Source organism: Balaenoptera physalus (genome assembly GCF_965194825.1).
Source record: "Balaenoptera physalus genome assembly, chromosome: 1".
NCBI classification, from domain to species: Eukaryota; Metazoa; Chordata; class Mammalia; order Artiodactyla; family Balaenopteridae; genus Balaenoptera; species Balaenoptera physalus.
This window is the reverse complement of record NC_138882.1, coordinates 20893774-20915232: the sequence shown is the minus strand read 5'-3', so window position 1 is coordinate 20915232 and position 21459 is coordinate 20893774. Positions and strand designations below refer to the sequence as shown.

The window sequence follows — 21459 nt, the reverse complement described above, 5'->3', positions numbered from 1 at the left end:
TGTTTACTCTATTCCCTTAACCTGCCAGCCCAATGATAACCTGTCACAAAAGGATATGTAATTAGTTTGCTACCCTCTGCTTTTGCTAAATCCATACTGGTTACTAGTGACCAAATCTCCATCTCTAAGTACATATAACATGTTCTAGAACCCTATTTAGGATTACTAACATGTGTGCTGGTTCATCTGTATTTTTCCCTTTTGGATGTATTGTGCCTTCATTTACCCAACATGTGTTCTGTTTCTCATGCTTTCTTGAAGAAAACAGGCTGTGAGTTGGCAGTGGTATTTACATATACCCCTTGAGTACCCTGAGATAAAATTTGTTAAAACCAAGAGACAAAAGAAAACCAAGAGCAGGTTGTATTTTCTTAGAATTCTTTTCACTTATTCTACTGATATTTGTTCTATCCATTCTTGTCTGAAAAATCATTCTATCAGAGAAGACAAGTATGAATTAGGAATTTGAGATTAAGAGTTTATAATCTAGTGAACTCAAGAAGCTAGGGTTCCTGCTTTTGGGGGGATCCATGAATTTGCATGCACAATACTTGTGAATGTTGACTGCATGCTCCTTCTCTCCTCTTCTTTCATCCCTTCACCACCTAACATCTTTCTCCCACTTCCTCTCTCATAAACCCTTTTCTTTCTTTGGTCTATAGTATAATAAGATTCTCTAAAGAGTCTATGGCCCTTGATATGTTAATGGTCCCTGGTGCTTAGCTGACTTCTGTGTATAGTGGGATATTCGATAGATTTGGGTTGGGTAAGCAAACAAATACTTCAGTGTTGTTCTGTCTTTTCCAAGAAAAGACAGTTTTCTCATTTTTATTCATGCTTCAAATAAATGTGTCTTTTAAAAAAAGAGTCCTTTTCCCCCCTGAGCTCTTTTTAAGCTTTAGCTTTTCCTGACACTATGCCTGTGTGCATGCTGTACTTTTTTTTTTTTAATACATTCTATTGCTTTTATGATCTTCTTATCTTTTTTTAACATGAGTTCACACTGATTTCTCTAATTAGAATATAATTAGAATAATTCTTCCCTGTCCTCATGGGATGAACTTTACGCATAGCTAAGCTCCCACTGGTGGTCTTTGACAGAGCGCTACTCAGATCTCACTTTCCGAGCACCAGTAGTAGCAAAGAGCGTAATTATTGACAATCTCCAGGCCGCTGTGCTTTCAGATCCACCCCAGTGTTCTCACAGAGGCCATGCTTCCCTCAGGCTGTTCCCAGCCAATGTCTGAAATAGTCGGGCTACTCTGGCAATGGTGGGGTTCCTGGAGCAGGGCCATTCAGGCCCAATGTTGGACTCCTCTATCAGGCAATTTCTGCTCAGGAACTGCCCACTGACTTCGCTGAGATGCTCTCCAAGCCATCCGACACAACTATCTTAGCACAGCCTAGCTCGATAACTTCACTCCTTAGGGTGAACTGGTCCCTTGCTTGTTTCTCTGATATAAGCTGTGATAGAATGGAAGAAAAAGGTCAGAGGCTCCAGACCTGGCAGTCCATTGATTCCTTACCTTTCTGGTCTTTGGCTTTCCAAGTTCTCACTGGGAAGGATAGTGAAACCCACCCCAAGTGCTGTTTCCATGATAAGAGCTGTCTTGTCTTTTGGGGCCCTGTGGGGTGATTATCTTTTCATTTGCCCTGGGATGCTATAGTCTTTTTTATTTAGTTTTCATCAGCAAAACTAATGATACTTGAGATGCTAAAATCTACCACTTTCCCATTTATGTCTTTTTTCTATCCACCCCATTATCTGTGTGGGGAAAATCTGTCAAACCTCAACAGATATTTAGAAAAGAATCCATGATTAAGGATTCTTGCGTTTGAATAGAAATAGCAGTTTAAAATTTTCCTTGGATGAGAAGCTAGCTTCTGACATTGCCTAAGATGGGACCATTCAGCAGCATGTCAGACTTCAGTGCTGTTTGATAAACATAGAATCCTCATCTCTAGGGAAGTCTGTCTCCAGAGAATGTGGCAAGTAGGATGAAAAAATAAAAGACAAAAGAAAACAAAACCCAAGCCACTAGCATTTGAAAAGGCAGGCGCTTCGATTTCTCCATATGACCTTTGAAGCACTGATCGTTAAAGCAGAAATAATCAGAGTACAAGAGGCAAAGTGGTGATAAAACAGAAAAACCATTTATAAAACAGAAAAGCCACTATTGAGTGAAATGTAATTTCAAAAAACACAAACTCATATAGTACTCATTGCCATGTTTGGATGTTGACATGCCATCCGAAGGTGAAGTTTCCAAAGTGTAGGTGATTATTATCAATCTCTCTAGTTACAAAACCAAAGTGTCTGTTCCATATTCTATACATTTCTGTAATAAGTAAGTATGATAGGGGAGGTTTTATAGTCTAAGGAATCCTTTTAATGTTCCCAAAATCACTCTATTTTAGAAGCCCTCTATCCTGCCAATGACCAAGGTTTGTGGGTAAGTCAGGGCTCCCTCTCTAAATCCTATATTTGTTCTGGTCCCAGGGACAAAAATGCCCTTCCTGACTCTACACGTGGGTTTACAGAATAGATCCACATACGCAATAAACCAACTATTTTCCCTATAATTTCCCTATAATTTCTTCCTCAATTTGCTTCCTGGAAATAAGTGGGTATAACTCTCTTTGTAGGACTTTGGAAAAATACCGAGGAAGCAGGGACAATTCAGAGCCTATGTTTTAAGATCTGCTGGATAAGATACAAAGGTTTAATTTCCTCACCAAAGACGTGCATCCTATGTATCTCACATTATTGTATACATCAGAATGAACATACATTGTTATCTAGAATTACACAACCCAAGCAGACAACACTTCAGTGATTTCTGCTTTTCTGCAATGCTTCTAATATCAAAAACATTTTCATTTCATAGTCTGCAACCTGGGGGACTGACTTCTATAGACTTTATTTTCCTTCTGGAAAAACAAACATAGCCTAAATGTAGGCTGATAATAAGCAGAAGAGTCAAGAAGAAAATCATTTTGATCTCTATATATGATGAGAGAGTAACCTACTGTGTGTGTGGGGTGGAGGACAGCCACAAAAATGCTTGAATGAGTTGTCCAAAAAGTAATCAGAAAGTAGCTCATGAGTAATTTGTGCGACATTAAAGAGTAAGAAGGAAAAGGATGCAGAGTTGGGAGATCCGGTTCCTGAGTTTTGTCACCCCCTCTATTCCCAGTTGTCACTTCTTTCAGCCTTTGTCTTGAATGTCGCTTACCTAGGAAACTCTCCCTGACTATTCCTGCCCCAAGGTGATTACTCTTTTAGCCATGTCTGTTTAGCACCTATTCAAGGTATGGTCCTAGATCATCACATACTTGCTCAATGAGTATTTTTTCCCTCGTTGTTTCAGGTAGCTAACATTGTTTGTTAGTGGTGGTGGTGTAGGTGATGATGTCGGCCTGATCACTGAGAATTTAAGAGGAGAAAAAATAAACTTGCGAGTAGAGACAAGGTCTATTTCTCTTGGCTCTCTTTCCTTCTCTTTTTCATCCTCTTCTGTGTTTAGTATTATAATTAATAGATGTAAAATAAGCACGTGGTCATGGGTAAGCACCTGAGTTGCCTGGAACATGCACCAACACCTAAGTCCTTGCTGCTCCACGAGAGGTCTGAAGACCAGTAACATGACATCACTTAGAAGCTTCTTAGAAATGCAGAATCAAAGGCCCTACCGCAGGACTGAACTCTGAACTCTATATTATTAGGCGATCTTTGGGTGATTTGTATGCATATTACAGCTGGAGAAGCACTGGTCTAGAAGATACTCATCTTCCAAGTCTATCTGTAGCACCTACTTTTATATACCACTTAAGTGATGATTCACCATAATATCCTGGCTTGCCTACTGTTGGGCTTTGTAAAGCCATGTAGAACTTCAGTGTGTCCCACACATTTTATTCTACCTTCGGCTGTTCAGTGTTGCTTCAGGGATGTTAATCTTATATGCTCAAGCAGACTATAAGTTCCTTGAGGCCAGTTTCTATCCTTTGTGTCTCTTTAAATCCTGTTGGTGCTATGCCCATTGTGATACGCCTTAAGTAATAACAGCTAAAACTTGAGAAGTCACTACGTGTTACATATTTTACTAAGCACTCACACATTATCACATTAAATACAATCACTCGACGAAGGCTCTGCTGTTTCTTTTTTTAATAATGAGAAGACCAAGGCCTTAGAGAAGTTAGCAAGTTGTTGACTGGAACTTGAATCCATGTCCGTTTGATTCAAAAGTCTGAGATGTTACCAACTCGGTTCTATTGCTCTCTGATGGATTGATGACTAAACAAATGTATTTGATGTTAACCTGATACAGTGGAACTGAGACCTGCTTTCATCCAGCCTGGACGCTGTCCTGATAGAAATATTTCTTAAGGGAAAAAAACCAAACAAACCATCCCTCCCCTGTATAACCTCTCCGATCTTTTCTACATCCTTTCTATCCTGTTTTTCTCCCTGCTGCTGTATTTATTAACTCCCTTCCCCTCTCTTCTCTCTCTTTTTGGTTTAAGACCATAGCCTGTGTCCTCACCTTGCTTGAGTCTTCCGAGGACAGCATGTGGCCTGGCCAGGCCGAGGGGCACTGCATGAGGAGCTTTTTCAGGTCACAGAGTGGATGTGTTTGCCGAGTGGAAGGGTGACCTTTCATTCCTGAACACCCAGAGGGCCAATCAGTCTGTCCTTGCTCCACCGAGAAAAGTGAATGGAGTGCTTGCCACTTGAAACGAGAGTAAAGAATAAGTAACTCTAAAAATACACAAACCCCAAGCCCCTCAAAGTCGAGACAAAGCTGAAACACTTTGTGTTTTAGGGCACCCTGTGTCTGGCAGGTGATGGAGCCTTTTCTCCTGCCTCCTCTGACCATGTGAAAAATCACTTTACTGGAAAAAATTCCCGTCAGGCCAGCGAGCATGTGCACATTTGCACCTCAGCTGCACGCTGCCCCCGGCATGTTCTCTTCTCTCGGAAGCACCGGGGCCAGCGTTTCCACTTGGGTGCCTGGCAGGATGCTTATGTAACCATCACCTGCCAGGAGCCACTGACCTACACTCTTGCCCTGGACAACCACACCACCTTGACAGACATGAATGTGAGGCCACGGGGCACCCAGTGCAGCTTTGTCAGAATAGATCCTGCCAGAAACATAGACTCCAGAACGGGTCAGGGGCCAGGAGAGACCACGTTCTGGGAGAACTCCCAATGGGAAAGACAGTGCTCAGGTGGGCTCTCCCACTCCACAGGGCCCCCACAGCAAAGCAAAGGCATCAAATACTTCTGCCTTTGAAGGCCAGTAAGTCACACCCTCTACAGTATATGCATATGACCATAATTAATGTTTCTGTGTTCAGGAACTTTCAATTCGACAGTCTTCCTTAAACCTGGGAAGTACCTAGAATTCGCAATCAGAGCAGCTATATGTAGCATTCATCTCTGGAATTCACTATCTGTACAGCCTTGGGTACATCACTGGCTTTCAGAAGGTTTCCATTTCCTTAGGTGACAGGTTGGATCAATTTTGCTGGCCTCTCATGTGGCTTCAAATTCTGGCATTCTCTGATTCTAGTGATCTCAACTTTAGCCTGCTACTTCTCAGGCTCGTTTTATCCACTCCAACCCGAGGAGAAAAAGAGGTATGACTAAAGGTTAAAGTCTGTAGCTTATACCACAATCCTTCTTCATCTGCCATACATTTATATTCATCAGTGACAGCTGAATACACTTATATACAGCTAGAAACCTTCCCCAACTTGTGGAACCCATGTCAATGTACTTGTCCAAAATCTTATATGGGCTCATTTAATATAGTTCATTCACACTGGGCTCTAGCATCGCCCTCCTATAAATAAGGAGGAAAATTAATTTAAAAACCTTTCTAGAAGAAAGTGCCTTTGCACTCCAGTTCCTGACCTAAGTGTTGAAGTTCAGTTACATGAGGAGAGATCACAATTAAGATGCAATTTAATGACTCCTCATTTTATGTAGATGAGGTTTCTGATTGCAAAGAATCAATAAACTTTGCTTAAGCAACTCATCAGCTGCCCATCAAAGCGCTGCCTTGTCCCTTCTTTGCTAAATCTCTCATCTCATGAGCCAAATGGAAGAAATGTTCCTGGAAATCTGAAGAATGAAATAATGAAGCCGCTCAGCTTTTCCCCAGAAGGCCATAGATAGTAACCACTGTACAGACTGTTTTCTAACTCAGAGCTTAGATTATTTCAAAGCCCTACATGCAGCCAACAAGGTTCTTTCTAAAGGCCACTCTTATTCAAATGCCTGAAAGACTTCTAAAGTGATTTGAAAGACATTTCTGCATCTTGTAGAGATGAATCCTTGTAGAAGTCTGCCCTCATGTAACCAATTCCATGCTCCATCAAACATATATTTTGGTCAGCAACTCAGAAAACAGAAGTAATAGTCATTAACAATGGAGGGAAAGAGAAATGAATTTGCAAATATCTATTTAGAATCCCATTTGTAGTGAATTCATTTAAAACCCAAATCATACAGACTTGTCACTCTATTACGGCTATTGTCACCATAATGTTGTGTAACAAACCACCCCCAAACTTAGTGCCTTTCAGGAACAGGCATTTATTGTCAAGTTCACAGGTGTGCAGACGTATGGTGCTTCAGCTGATATGAGCTGAGTTAGGTCAAGTGGTCCTGCTCCAGGCTTGGCTCCAGGCTGGAGATTGGGTTCAGTTACTCTACGTGTGTTTTCTTGTTCCAAACTGAAGGGGCAGCGCGACCAAGGCACAGCCTTCTGATGATTAATCACTCAAGGACACAAGATAAAAAAATTGCAGGAGCACATTTCAGGCCTCTGCTTGGGTCCTGACTGCTGATGTTCCTTTGGTCAAAGAGTCACACGGATAATCCAGTGTCAACGGGTGGGAAAGTACACTCCATCCTGAGTGGGAGGGGAGAGAAGTTTTACTAAACAATATCCCAAACTATCCCAAATGTCTTTAGCTCAGACATTTAAATAAAAACCCTTTGGTAACAGCCTGGCTATTTCTGATCCTAGTGATACAGGTTTTCTAGGTTTATTAAAAATCAGTAGTTTATAAAGATATTTAAGTGAAGTAGCTACTTTTCCAATAGCTTGTTTTTATTTAAAACTTTCTTCCTAAATCTCTCTGCTTCCTTTGCTAGAGCATATGGTTAATATTTTAATAACGAAGAGATAAGTGGAAGGTTTATTTCAATTCAATCTTTGGCTGAGAGTCAGAGCATCCCGAGATGGCTTTGAGACATCTAACCAACTTGGTGTCCAAAACCCCTATAAATGATTTTTCTTAGTTGTCAGTTTTTTGTTTTTTTTTTCAATCACAGATATAAGCGTTTTACCTCTTTAGAGTTAAATGGATAGGTTTATCGTTTTCCCTGGTTCTTCTGTTCTCTTTCCCTTGGCTCTTTGAATACCCTCCCTACAAAACATCAGCACAGAAAGAAAGGTCAGAATTATCTATCAGCAATGAGCCTGACTCCTGTGCTCCCCAGGCTGCATGTTTATCCTCACCTAACTTCCCTTTGAAGAGAAAATGTTCTTTCCCTAATGGAAATTAAATTATTTACTAGCTATTTCCGTTGACTAGGTCACTTTAAGGCGGTTTCTCAATATGGGCACTAACGACATTTTAGGCCAGATAATTCTTGGTTGCAAGGGGCCTGCCCGTGCGCTGTAGGATGTTTACCAACATCCTTGGTCTCTCTCCCTAGATTCAGTAGTACCACCCCCTGTATCACGACAACCAATAATGTCTCCAGTCATTGACAAATCACACCGTCAATAACACCTCTGGATGGGGATATACGTATACATATAGCTGATTCACTTTGTTGTACAGCAGAAACTAACACAACATTATAAAGCAATTATACTCCAATAAAGATGTGGAAAAAAAATCACCTCTGGCTGAGAACCACTCTCTTATAGTAACCAACATTTAATTCAGATACAAAGCAAGAACATTTCTGAACTTAGACCAGAAATTTTTCTTGTAGAACAGTTTAAATTAACCTTAAAACAGAAACCTAACTGAAGTTTATTATAATATAAAGTTTTTTTAAAACTGAAATGTACATATATGTGCGTGTATATATACACACACACACACACACACACACACACACATATATATATATATATATATTCATTAAACAGTTTTAGAAAACACATAAAAGGAGAGTCCTGCCACTGAGAAAGCCTTCTGAAATGAATGATTATAATTTGTGATCACTAACAAGACAGCACCCCATCTGCCTGGCATGCTCTCACCATCACAGGAACTATTAAGATTTTCATTTTTACACATGAGAAAAATGAGGCAGAGAGAGTGTAAGTAACACACCTGAGGCCCCGCAGCTAGTAAAATGCAAGCTAGGACTGGAGATGCCTGAGCTTTATGTCTCTCAGGAAGGAGGCCAGGACTCCATTCTGTCAGATCGTATGTCTTTCAGAGCTTAGGAGTCTCCTCAGGAATTTTAGCACAGTTTTTACATCAACAATTGTATCAAAGAGAAGGGTGGAACCCCTTGAAAGGAAGCAGAGTGATAGTGTACCAGGTACAATCAACCGTATCCTGCCTCGTTACTCCCTCCTTAAGCACTAGCCCGGGACACTTATGCTGCTTCCCGATGGGCCTCTGCATGGGCAAAGCAAAGAGATGCCCAGGTAAAGTGATCTGAAATTCCGAACCCTTGTAAACTGAAACACCTACCCTTTCCTACCATAAGGTCTGAATTTCTTACCAATCATAAAGTTTAGCCTCTTAGAGTCCGTGGTTAGAGTGGGCGGTGCTGGGGCAGATGCGTGTTGCAGGGATGGCTGGTCGCCTGGGGGCAGAGGCGCGCTGCTCTCCAGGGCCGGGCAACAGGCACATTTCTGCTGGGCTGCTCCTCGGACCAATGGTGTCCATCTGCATCTTGTTTCTCGGCAAAAGGACCCCCCAATGCGCGCTTGACCCTGGTGCATCCCGTGGCCACCTGACTGGGCCTTACTTCCGTCAGGAGTTGGACACCTTCACTTCCAAGATTCTGCTAGCCTGCAAGTCCTTCATCCTGGAGGTCACTTCTATGGCTTCCCGGTCCTCAGCACTTCTCTCTGCCAAACAGCACCATCCGCGCCTGTCCGAGGACCCGGGCACGGCCACCGTAGCAGGTGGTTGTCACAGCCGTCCAAACCTTCTGCCACAAGAAGCACTTCACCAAAATACAACTCAACTGCTGCGTCCTGTCACTTTAGGTACAATCCCAAATTCCTATTCTGATATGAAGTTTAATGTCCTTGGAATGCTGTTTGCGGCTGTGGGTGTTTAGCTGCGTCACTTTATCCAGTGTGGGTAGGAGCCAAACAGCATGGGTCGGGTGTAAACACCACGCAAGTGCAGGGCTACCAGGCGCCGGTGTCTTCTGCTGTGTTGTCGGTGGCTGTGCCCTTCTTTGAGTCAGTGAGTGTGGAGGAGAATAATGTGGTCTCTGGTCAGTTTCTGCTTTGTTTGTGGGGCTGCTACCTGGAATCATAGCTGTCAGGGTGGACTTAGCAATTTACTGGATCAGTGAGTACACGTCAACGGTCACCCATGACATATTTGGGCACTTCAAGTTCTGACTTGCTTCATTTGGAGGACGTTTGATTTAAACATCTACTGTCAACTAATCAGGGTCTTGGCATGTTATGTAACTATTTGGTATTCTTGCCTCTGCCCATTTGAAACTCAGTAAATAGGAAGGAAGTATAAATCGGTACAAGGTACTCAACTGGGTTTTTGTGGAAAAAAAATTCACCCCAAAAAGATAAAAAATGTAAGTATGCCAACTAGATTCAAAGAAGCAAGAAAAAAAATCTCATTGCAAAATTTATTGAAAGGTAGTCTGCAAGATGTAAGACAAGGGAAATTTTATTTATTACTGCGACCCTTGTTTTTAGAGTCTTTCTTTTTTTACTTAATTACTTAAAATAAAAATGGCTTAGACTTTTTTTCAAATAGGATTTTATGAAGTACAAACACCCATGTGTTACCCTACATTCACATATTCACTTATCCTAACACAAGGGCTCATCAGTTCCTCCCTGGTGTCAGACCCTATTCTGGGCACAGGAATGAGTTAGACCCAGACCTGGGCCTGGAGATTTCCTGGAGCAGCAAGCCCAAGGGTCTGACTCTGACATTTGAGGCCTCCTACCACCTGCTGTTTCCCACAGCTGGCCTCGCTGTGGACAGTCTTGAACTTTGGTAGCCGCATAATACATCCTGCTCACACGTCTTCCACTGGACTTTCCCTGACCTTTCTCTGTCCACACAGTCCAAATTTCCACATCTCCAGTTTGAGCCTACAGGCAGTGTGGATCTTTGGGGACCTTCTGAACTGAAAATCTGGGGGCCTGGATTGGCCACTGCCTGTCTTTTTCTAGTCTGAGTGACGAATAGTTTGAGAAGTCTGAATAATGGTCATCAATTGTGTTCTGACCTGTTCCAGGCCCCTGCAATGTGATGCTGCGGGTTCTGTCATCAGGAGCGGAATTTACATCTCCACCCCTGAACGCCTATTGGCCATGTGACTTGCTTTGGCAAATGGGGTATTAACAAGTGTTACACAAGCAGAGGTTTGAGAAACATTTGCTGTTTAGGGTTTGCCCTCTTGCTGCTATTGAAACCTTGAGAAGACCATGCAGATGAGACCAGCTAGCCTACTGACCATGTAGCAAAGCTAACTGACAGAGTGAACGAATCCCTTCTGTTTTTTGGTCCTTGGTTTTTGGTTAGACTGGAGACTGAAAATAACTGTAGTATTTAGAGTAAGAGTTTGGGAGTCAAACAGACCTGGATTCAAATCCCAGGTACTTTCCCTAGATGAGCAGCACAGGCAAAGTTGCTTCATTTCTCTCAATCTGAGTTTCCACAACCATAAAATAAGGGCAAAAATAATAACTTGTTTGGGCTATTGTGAGGATTACATGAAATGTTGTAAATAAGATCCCCAAGTCAGTACCTGGTTCTTACTAAGAACTTAATGGAGTATTGATTACTATCATAATTATTATTTCTACCACTACCATTGTATACTTCCAGTCTCATCCCACCACCATCGTCTCATTCAGGAGCATCTTTCCTGACTCCGTCTCCCACACTCCTCCCCCCCGCCTCACTCTGCAAGCCCTTGGCAGCCTCTCATAACACCTTAACTCTCAACTCATATCTAGTTCACCAGCTATGACTTTCCACACTTTTAATCTTGGAATAATTTTAAATTCACAGAAGAGTTGTAAAGATAGTAGAGTGTCCATATACCCTTAACATCTTACATAACCCTAGTACGCTTACCAAAACTAAGAAATGATCATTAGAACAGTGTTACTAACTGAAATGCAGACTACTTGAATTTCCCTGGTTTTCCCACAAGCATCCTTTTTCTGTTCTAGGATTCAATCCAGGAAAACATGTTGCATTCAATCATCATGCACCCTTAGCCTCCGTCAATATGTGACAATTTCTGGCTTACTTTGTTTTCTATGACCTAAACAGTTTTGAAGAGTACTGATCAGGCATTTTGTAGCATGTCTCTCAATTTGGGTTTGTCTGATGCTTTTCTCATGGGTAGACTGAGGTTAGGGGTTTTTAAAAAACCGCCACAGAAGAGAAGCACCATTCTCCTTACATCATGTTAAGGGTGCTTGATATGCACATGACTTATCCCTAATGATGTTAACCTTTATCATCTATCCAAGCTAGTTTTTGCCAAATTTCCCCACTGTGAGTTTATCCCCTGCTCCTTCTAAATTTTCTGTCTGGAAGCAACTCACTCAGCATAGCCCATAATCAAGAGGTGGGGATTTAAGTTCCACCTCCTTCATGGTAGAATAGCTATACAAATTATCTGGGATTCTTCTGTATGGGAGATTTATCTCTTCTCCCCAATTATTTATTTATTCAATCATTTATATCAGTACGGACTCATGGATATTTTTTACTTTGGGTTATAATCTAATACTATATTTTTTATTTTGTTCCTCAAATTGTCCTAGCCTTGGTTAATGGGAGCTCTTTAAGTTGGATTCAGTGTTGCTTTGACATAGCCCCATCATTTATATTTTTGAGCACTTCTTTACATTATGGCATTTCAAGTTGCTCTAGGCTCATCTTATATTTTTTCCTGCCCTAGTCCTAGAATCAGTCACTTTTCCAAGGAATCCTGTTTCTGCTTATCGGGGAATGATATTAGAAATAAAGATCAGAGTGCTGGGTGTGTTCATTGCTACTGGGGTTCATTGCATCTGAGCCCTTTCAGCAGACAGAACAAAGAAATATATATGTGTGTGTGTACATATATATATATATATATATATATATATATATATATACACTAACCAATATTTATACACATATTTTAAATATTTCTGTGTGTGTGTGTGTGTGTATCTCTATAGCTAGCTAGGTAGATAGACAGATACATATAAAATCATAAGTTCATGCTGTTTCTTTGACTCTAATCCAGCAGCCCAGGATTCACTGTAGACTTCCTTCATTTTTTATTTGTGACTTCTTTCTTTGACAGCGAGAGTCCTGACTCCTATCATCTATAGTTTATTTACTTATTTGTTCGATTTTAGTGTAAGTGAAAAGTGGTTTCAGAGTTCAGCAACCATTTTTAAATTTTTGTGTTTACTTTCTTATTTCTTGATCTTTATTTTTATGTAGTAATCTGTTCTTGTTTCAAGGATGCAGTATGCTTCTTCATGTTCTCAGGCCATTAGTTATAATTTTCTAAGGTTTTCCTTCTCTTTTACCCTTTTTATTCTTTCTCTCTGTATTTGTGTGTGTATGTGTTTGTATTGTGTGTGTTGTGTGTTTGTATTGTGTGTGTATTGTATGTGTTGGTTTCCATGTTGAAGAATTTCTCAAGTGTCTTGTAAATCTTTGTTGTCTATGCATATTTAAGAGCGGGACATCATGCGATGGCCGTTGTCGGCGCGTGTACGGGGTGGCGCCACAGACCGCGCAGCGGCTAAGCACTGAATCTTGGCAGACAAGCCCTGGGAGAGGACTAACTAAGCAGTGACAGCCCAGAGGGCCTGAGATGTGGTCCAGGTGGGGTAGCGATGGCCATGGAAAACAGTATGGAGGTTCCTTAAAAAACTAAAAGTAGAGCTACCATAGGATCCAGCAATTCCACTCCTGGGTATATTTTCAGAAAAAACAAAACTAATTTGAAAAGATACATGCATCTCAATGTTCGTAAGAGCACTATTTATAATAAGCAAGACATGGAAACAACCCAAGTGCCCATTAACAGACAATTGGCTTAAGAAGATTATATATATATATATATATATATATATATATATATACACATACACACACATATACACACAATGGAATATTACTCAGCCATAGAAAAGAATGAAATATTGCCATATGCAGCAACATGGATGGACCTTGTGAGTATTATACTTAGTGAAGTCAGTCAGACAGAGAAAGACAAATATATGATATCACTTATATGTGGAATCTAAAATATAATACAAATGAATCTATATACAAAGCAGAAACAGACTCACAGACATAGAAAACAAACTTATGGTTACCAAAGGGGAGGGCTGGGGGAGGGATAAAGTAGGAAGATGGGATTAAGAGATACAAACTACTATACATAAAATAGATAAGCAACAGAGATTTGCTGTATAGTACAGAGAATTGTATTCAATATCTTATAACAACTTATAATGGAATATAATAAGAAAACAAACTGAATCACAATGCTGTACACCTGAAACTAACACAGTATTATAAATTAACTATACTTCTTCAATAAATAAAAGGAAAGAGGGGGGCCCTAAAGGCTAATTGCAGTTTATGTGTGTTAGGGGTGGGTCAGGGGGATGAATGGGAATAGAGGAGACGTAGAGTCTGGAGGGATTCACTGAAGGTTGATCTTTCACTGGGGGCCCTCAAGTTTCAGTATCTGGAGATATTTTCTTTGGGGTGATTAAATCTCTTTATCAGGTGAGGCATAAGGGCATGGCTTAAAGAACATTGAGTGGGATGCGTGAGCTGCTTTGTTTGGGGTTTGCTTTTCTTAGTAGACTGCATTCTGATTCAGTCAGGATTCTGACAAGAAACAGAAAGTCCACTTAAGTGGTATATTACTTTTCTATGGCTGTTGTAACGAATTACTACACACTCGGTGCTTAAAACAACAGGAATTTATTCTTTCACAGTTCTGAAGGCCAGAAGTCCAAAACCCAAGGTGTCAGCAGGCCCACTACGCTCCCTCCAGAATCTCTGAGAGAGAATCCTTCCTTGCTTCTTCCAGCTAATAGTGGCTCCATGAGCTCTTTGGCTTGTGTCTGGTAACTACTCTAAATTTCTGCTTCCGTCTTCACATGGCTTTCTCCTCCGTGCTTTTGTCTTCTCTTCTGTCTCTTGTAAGGAAACTTATGGAATTTAGGGCCCATTTGGATAATTCATGATGATATCATCTCTAGATCACATCCGTGTGGACTCCTTTTCCATGCAGGTTGTGGAGGTTAGGACATGGACATAAAATAATCATATTAAGGGTTATTAAAGGAACCAGCATAAGCATTAAGGCACCCATGGACTTAGCAACAGCATGAAGGCATTACCTCCCTAGGCTTCAAGGAGAAAGGGAAGAAAACTGTTATAGGACCTTAGTGAGAGTTGGTGCCTTAGAGCAGAAACCTAGCAGTAATCGCAAAGGGATAAAGCCACCGCCATAATTGTGGTATAGAAGAAAGGGAAGAATGAGGCAGGATAGACCTTGACCCTTCCTTCTTCTTGCCTGCCAATATCTTGATTGTGTCTACCACTGGCCAAACCCAGATGGAAACCAAAGAATCTGGGAACTGGAAGATTCAGTCCATAGGGTTTATCCCCAGCAGCTCAGAGCAGATCAGAGAAGGTAAGGAGAATGGATCTTGGTAGGAGAATGGAGAATAACCAACTCAGGGTGTTTCTTTCTTCTTCAGTCCTTTATCTTTGATTCCTAGAACAAAAGCTCACTAATCCACAAGTCAAATGAATAAATAAAAGGAAGGTTGAATGAGAGATTTATAAATAAGATAAATGTCTTGGCAGTGAACGTCTATAACTGGGATGCCACCAAATCAAATGGAAGTCCTTTTCTTTATTAGATTTTGGACATCCAAACACATTCATAGCTATGTGATTTATTTTCTATTTTTTATTTTAAAATACAGAAATCTACAGAGAACAAATATATAGCATATTGAATTATTTTAAGGTCAAGACCCTTGTAACTCTACCCAAGTCAATAGTAGAATTTTGGTAGCCCCTCAGAAGCCCTTTTATATATTTCATCTCAATTACAGCCCCCTCCATCGTCCAAACATAACGAATATCCTTATTTTTTTAAATAGTAATCACTTCCTTGCATTTCTTTAGGGTTTTATCACCTAGGCAGTATAGTTTAGACTTGCCTATTTTTTAAAAAAAGCTTACTTTGTCTTCTAAATCTCTTTCAATTAAAAGAAAATTAATTGTGGCAAAGTACACATAACATAGAATTTTACCATTTTAACCATTCTTAAGTGTACAGTTCAGTGGCATTAAGTGCCTTCACATTGTTGTACAACCATTACCATCATCCGTCTCTTTTCATGTTGAAAACGGAAACTCTGTAGCCATGAAACAAAAACCCATTTACCCTCCTCCCAGCCCCTGAAAGCTATTATTCTAATTTTGTCTCTATGAATTTGACTATTCCAAGTACTTCATATAAGAGGAATCATGTCATATTTACCACTTTGTGACTATATTATTTCACTTACATAATGTCTTCAAGGTTCATACCTGCTGTAGTATGTGTCAGAATTTTCTTCCTAAAAAGGCTGAATAATATTCCACTATATGGCTATACCACATTTTGTTTATTCATTCATTCACTGATGCACACTTGGGTTGCTTCCACCTTTTGGCAATCATGAATAGTGCTGCTGTAAACATAAGTGTACTAAGTCTCTTTATATCTAAAGTGTTCCACTCCAATTTTTCCATTTCTTTAAAATTGTGTGTTGAAGAACTAGTTGCTTGAAGTCTAGGGTTTCCCATTGCCTGGATTTTGCACATTGCACATTCATGGTGCACTTCAACCTGTTCCTCTCTCCTCTGTATTTCTTGAAAATGGGCCGCTAGATCCAGAGGCTTTATTAGTCTCAAGTTTAATGCCTTTAGCAATATTATAGACAGTGGTGCCATGCTCTCTCCTCAGGGAGCACATGATGGCTGGTTGTTGTTTTTGGCTTCAATGTTATTAACCATTGATGACATAAATTCATTGGGGGTTGCAAAATGGTGATATTTGCACTCATTTTGTTTTCATTTATTCACTACAATACTTTTATAAAATGATGCTCCCCTTCATGTACTATTTAGTTACCCAGTGGCGTAGTTCATAGAGGAAAAAAGCAGGATAAATACTTGATTCTTTCTTTTTACATATCCAGTTTTCAAAGTAACTGATTTTTACATTATTTTGAACATCCTTGTCAACACAGAAGTTTTAAAGTATTTTACGAATTTCAAAACATTATGACTGTTACTTATTGAAGCTCAAATTATTCTATCTTTGGCCAATGGAAATGTTTCCAAGTTAGCTCCTAAGTCCTTTTCACGTGATCCCAATAGTCTTTGCTGGTTTCCTTGCTTTTTGGTGTGTCAAGACATTCCAAGATCTTCTTGTCTTTTACTGCCTCAGATGTATAATCAGCTATTTCTCCAAGAAGCACTGATATCCCTTAATGAGAATTGTACATCAAAAGCATGATCTGGATATTGAGGATGCTCATTGTTACGGGCTGGTTCGTTGTTTCTAGGCATTTTGACTGGACAGGTGGATTTATCTATTTACCAACCATCTATATATTACTCTGTGAGTTCGTAATCATATTTCCAGTCCAATTCAGAACCACAGGGCTTTTATTTAACTTGCTGGTATTACCGCTGTATCTCCTTTCTAACACAACAAAATCCTAGTTCTGAATGACACAGGGGATTGTAGAATTTAAATAACCCAAGATTAGTTGTTTTATTCCATATTCAATATAATAATCTCAGAATACTAATAGCACCAATCATGATTATTTTCATACAAAAATTGTATATGCTATACCTCTGTCTACTCCAGTTTTTAAATAGTTATTCTGTATCTACATTGTCAGATCACCACATATTATAAACTCTCTATTTTAACACTCATGTAGCCTTAGTTCTCCTGGTAACTATATGTAACACACATCAACAGTCCTCATATCGATGTCTGTTTAGTCATTTTGGTTGTCTGAAGCTAATTCTCTAAGTAGATTTCCTTAGGAAAGGCTCATAGGAAGAATATGTCGGAGTTTTTGCACATTGATGGCAGTTTTGTCTGTATTCTTGTCCTTTCACACCTGGCTTTTAATTGCCTGCTACTTACTCTCAGCTGTTCATTATCTTTTTAGAGTACACCAGTGGTGTTCAAAAAGAGTCATCCAATATTGTTATCGTTTTATCTACTACTTGCTCCCTACCTCTAAATTTTCTGATACATGGTTTCTGCTAGAGCATTGCTTCACCACCCAGTTGGCCACTGGGTGACAGGAACCTGTCTTGTGTTTGTTAGAATATGTCTTCTGAGGCAAAATTCTCAGCAACATGTTGTATTCTTTTAATATTTCATTTATTTTTTTAAAATTATAGCTATGTTCCCTTAAATTATAGTGTTTATCAATTATTGTTTCCTTGTGTTCATTTTCTTCTTTGGAAACTCCTATCTCTACATTATAGGTCTTCTTTTTCTTTTTTCCTATATTTGTCAAAATGTTTTTATAACTTTCTTCAATTCATTTCAATTTTTAGAGTATTTTTTTATTTTCACACTCTATTTCTCTTAAGACATTTTTTGTTGTGTTTATTTGCTGTTGTATACCTTCCATTTTATTTATTTTCTGATAATATTTTTTTCTTTTATTTTGTATATTTCTTTAGAACTTATGAGCTTTGTACTTATGATTTATGTGTCCTTCAGTTTTATGTACTTTCTTAATTCCCTTCAGTTGATTTAAAATAGTATATTATAGTTTTAATCTATTTTTGGAAGATATATTTATTTCTGATGTGCTGTGCTGTCATTTTCTGTAGGGGTGTTATTCTGATTCTTACTGTCTTATTTCATTGTCTATAGCATATTATTCTGCTTCTCATTCTATTTTTTCTTGTATCAATTTTGTGTGGCATTTGACTTTGATGTTTTTCTATTGTTTATTTTCCTATGAAGTTAGTTTATTTGCACTCTCAGGCAAAGGTTGAGTAGTTCAGGTAGCATTTTATTTTATTTTATTTTATTTTATTTTTTAACTTTGTAGAGCTCCCTCTTTGATGTCTTCTGTGAAATTTTGAAAATAGAGGGCTCTGTCCCCCATGCCACTTTTATCTAAATCTTCTCTTTCCTTTGTTGCTATTCTCCTTATGCCGGCCTATTGTGATTTCACTCCCCATAGTTTACCCTGTCTGGCACCCTGTCATGGAAGGATACTCTGGCTGTCTAGTCTTAAAGAGTTTTCTGGGACTAAGCTATGTCTGCCCTTGAGAACTTGGCAGAGATGCCCTTGTACCACCTGCTTTTGGAGTGGTAAAACCTCTGCTAGTTTCAAATTGTCCACATTGTTTTCTAGTGAAGATCTTTTGGCTATTTTGGATTCTCCTGCTCAGGGATTTTAAGACTCTTCACTGCCTCCATTTGCTTTTTCTCACACAAATGCCAAAATCACACAGCCTTCTGTTGGCCATTTGGAAGGAAGATCCAAAGTCTATGCTGTCACCACTGTCATCATCCTTGTAGAATCACACATCATGTAAAAAAATGTTAGTTTTCTCCCTCTCTGCAAATATCTCAAATGTGATTCACTGCCTGGTCTTGACATGCATTTTCACCAAGATTCCTTCTGAAACTTAAATGATACATTTGTTTCTGCTTCAGTGGTTTCTCCCACTCGCATCCATCCTTCCTTCATGAGGTCATATAATGTTTCTATCATGTTATTAAAAGTGACATTTCCATTCTCAGGTAACTTCTGATTTCAAGTTCAGTGTCCTCACAGACCCTTCAAAGTTCTAATTTTTTTCAAGCTCTTTTTCGCTTCCCCAGGAACTTCTAACCACCCAATTCTCCTCTAGCTTACTCCTTTCTGGAACGTACCCTCAGATCCAGTTAGTAATAACTGTTAATCTTCGCCTGTGTGTCACTTGTTTGTTCCTGTTTCTTTCTCTTAACAAATGCTATTTGCCTCAGCTTCCCTTATGTCTTTCAAAATATGCTCCAAGTATAGCTTCTCAACCGCGTATGGCACACTCTTGTCGACTAATTTTCGTTAAGCCAGAGAAGTACGGAGTTGACCAGTTTCACTGTGATTCTTCAGCACATTTCAGTACTTCAAATCTAGATCAGTTTACGCATTTATGTCTTTTATTTTCATGTGTTTCTTAGATTATTAGATATTCTTTCCTGTGTACCATGTCTGAAGTCTGGTCCTCCAGCTCCTGTCAAGCTTCTCTTAAATATTTGACATGGATTAAAAGGGGAGATTATATGGGAATATCAGGAAGTTGGTAAAATTCATTGACTTTTGAAAAAAAATATCAAAGTTTATGTGAAATCTCCCATCTCATTTCACCTGGAATTGCTCAGTTTATTCATTGGGAATGACTAGCCTGATTCACACTCAGCCAGCAGCAATTTTAGTTTCTAGATTCTTTCTTTTTTTAAAGAAATTATCCCATTTGCTTCTAGGAAGGATTGAATCAGCCTCCATGAAAGAGTGGTATGATAAAAGGCAATTAAAAAGAAAAAAGAAAATCTAAAACATTTTAGAAGAAAAATGTGGTAAATATATTAACCACCTAGATTAATATTGTCAGTAGAATAAAAAAAGATCAACTCAGATTTCTAACAGCCAAGGCAAACAGCAAAAATATAATTATATAAGCCTGGTTAGCTGGTAAAAGGAAACATAACTTTACCCAAGACAAAAGTTTTCATGAGGTTGTGAAAAGTAGGAAAGGTACAGAAAAGGATGGCAAGTCAGAGGATCTGAGTTTTGATCCCCTTACCTCGACTTACCATCTATTTGATCTTGGGAAATTTAACCTAGCCTCTACCTTCTTACAAATAAAATGGAAATAACAACTCAAATTGCAGAGGGTCCTTGTAAAGATCAAAGAGAAATAACTATGCAAGTTATAATGCTAATTCAGACATTTCCCCATCTTTTCCCTCCTTTCCCATTTTCCAGGTCCTGTGTCACATCCAGCCATTCTGGAGGCCAAGATGGTCACAAGTGTGTTTCTCAAACGCTAATGTACAAGTCTCCACACCCTCCCTGCCAGCAAAGCCATTGGGAATGTGCAGGGAGGTGGGACCCACTGATGCTTCTTCACCCTTGATCCCCTCTTGGAGCACATAGAATCATTGTTACTTCCCTTGGCCTTTGCTGGTACCATGGTTACCTGTGTACCCACAGTTGTCACTGCCATCCTGGATCCTGCTAATGAATGACAGCCTTCACGAATCCAAGTAGCACTGTGGTCTCTCAAATCCTCCGTTCATCAAAGCCAGTGTGGAGCATGTCGCTTTCTTTACACTGTGTCCACTGGGTACCAAAAGCCACATTGCTTTGGATCCCATGTCTCACAGATACGAGTGAAAACAATTCACTTTCACTTTGCTACTTACAGAGCCTGTACCTACCCCATAATTCCCCACTCAGCCTGGGGTCTGTGAGGTTGAGTTAAAGGACGAAGAGCCATGAAACACCTTGCAGCCTCAGGATCCAACCCTCGCCCCACTTCGTACCCTGCTGGCATCTCTCTGCTTCAATGAATGAAGCAGCGTTATGGGACAAGTTTGTGGACCTTATTCTCTACTCCTTTAGGATGAGTTTTTCCCAAGGAGACCCCTTAGTTCCTCATGCAAATATTCCCTCCAGCCTTCCCAAGGAGGACTCGGACGTGTCTGATTCCAGAGCGCACTGTAGCACTGGTTCAAGCCAAGAGACCTATGACACATGGATCATAGGTGGCGGACCCCCAGAGGTAGAGGGTGAAGAGGGCATGGGCAAAGAAGGAAAGGGAGAGAAGGGACTCAGAAGCCCTGCCCAGAAGGAAAGGGACACTGTAAACATTGAGTAGTAGAAGGATAATTGTATAACGAATGAGGATATGGAATCTGTATGGCTGAACTTCACTTGGAAGTTTTCAGTCTTGTTAAATGCCATCACATTTACACAGTCAAACTCAGTTATGGATGCAAATAAACAGGGGCATTTAAATTCAGATCATTTTTGTTTTAGTCATTGTATTTAAAGGAAGTATAATATAAAAGTTGAAAGTATGGACTTTTAAATCAATTAAATGTGGGATTGA

The 21459-nt window shown here is 39.7% G+C and overlaps 1 long non-coding RNA gene across 1 annotated transcript in view; it reads right to left on the bottom strand.

The window, feature by feature from the left end:
- Positions 1 to 21459, bottom strand: part of LOC309644610 — a 773586-nt gene that overhangs the window by 344995 nt on the left and 407132 nt on the right. The gene's annotated exons all lie outside the window — the stretch shown is intronic.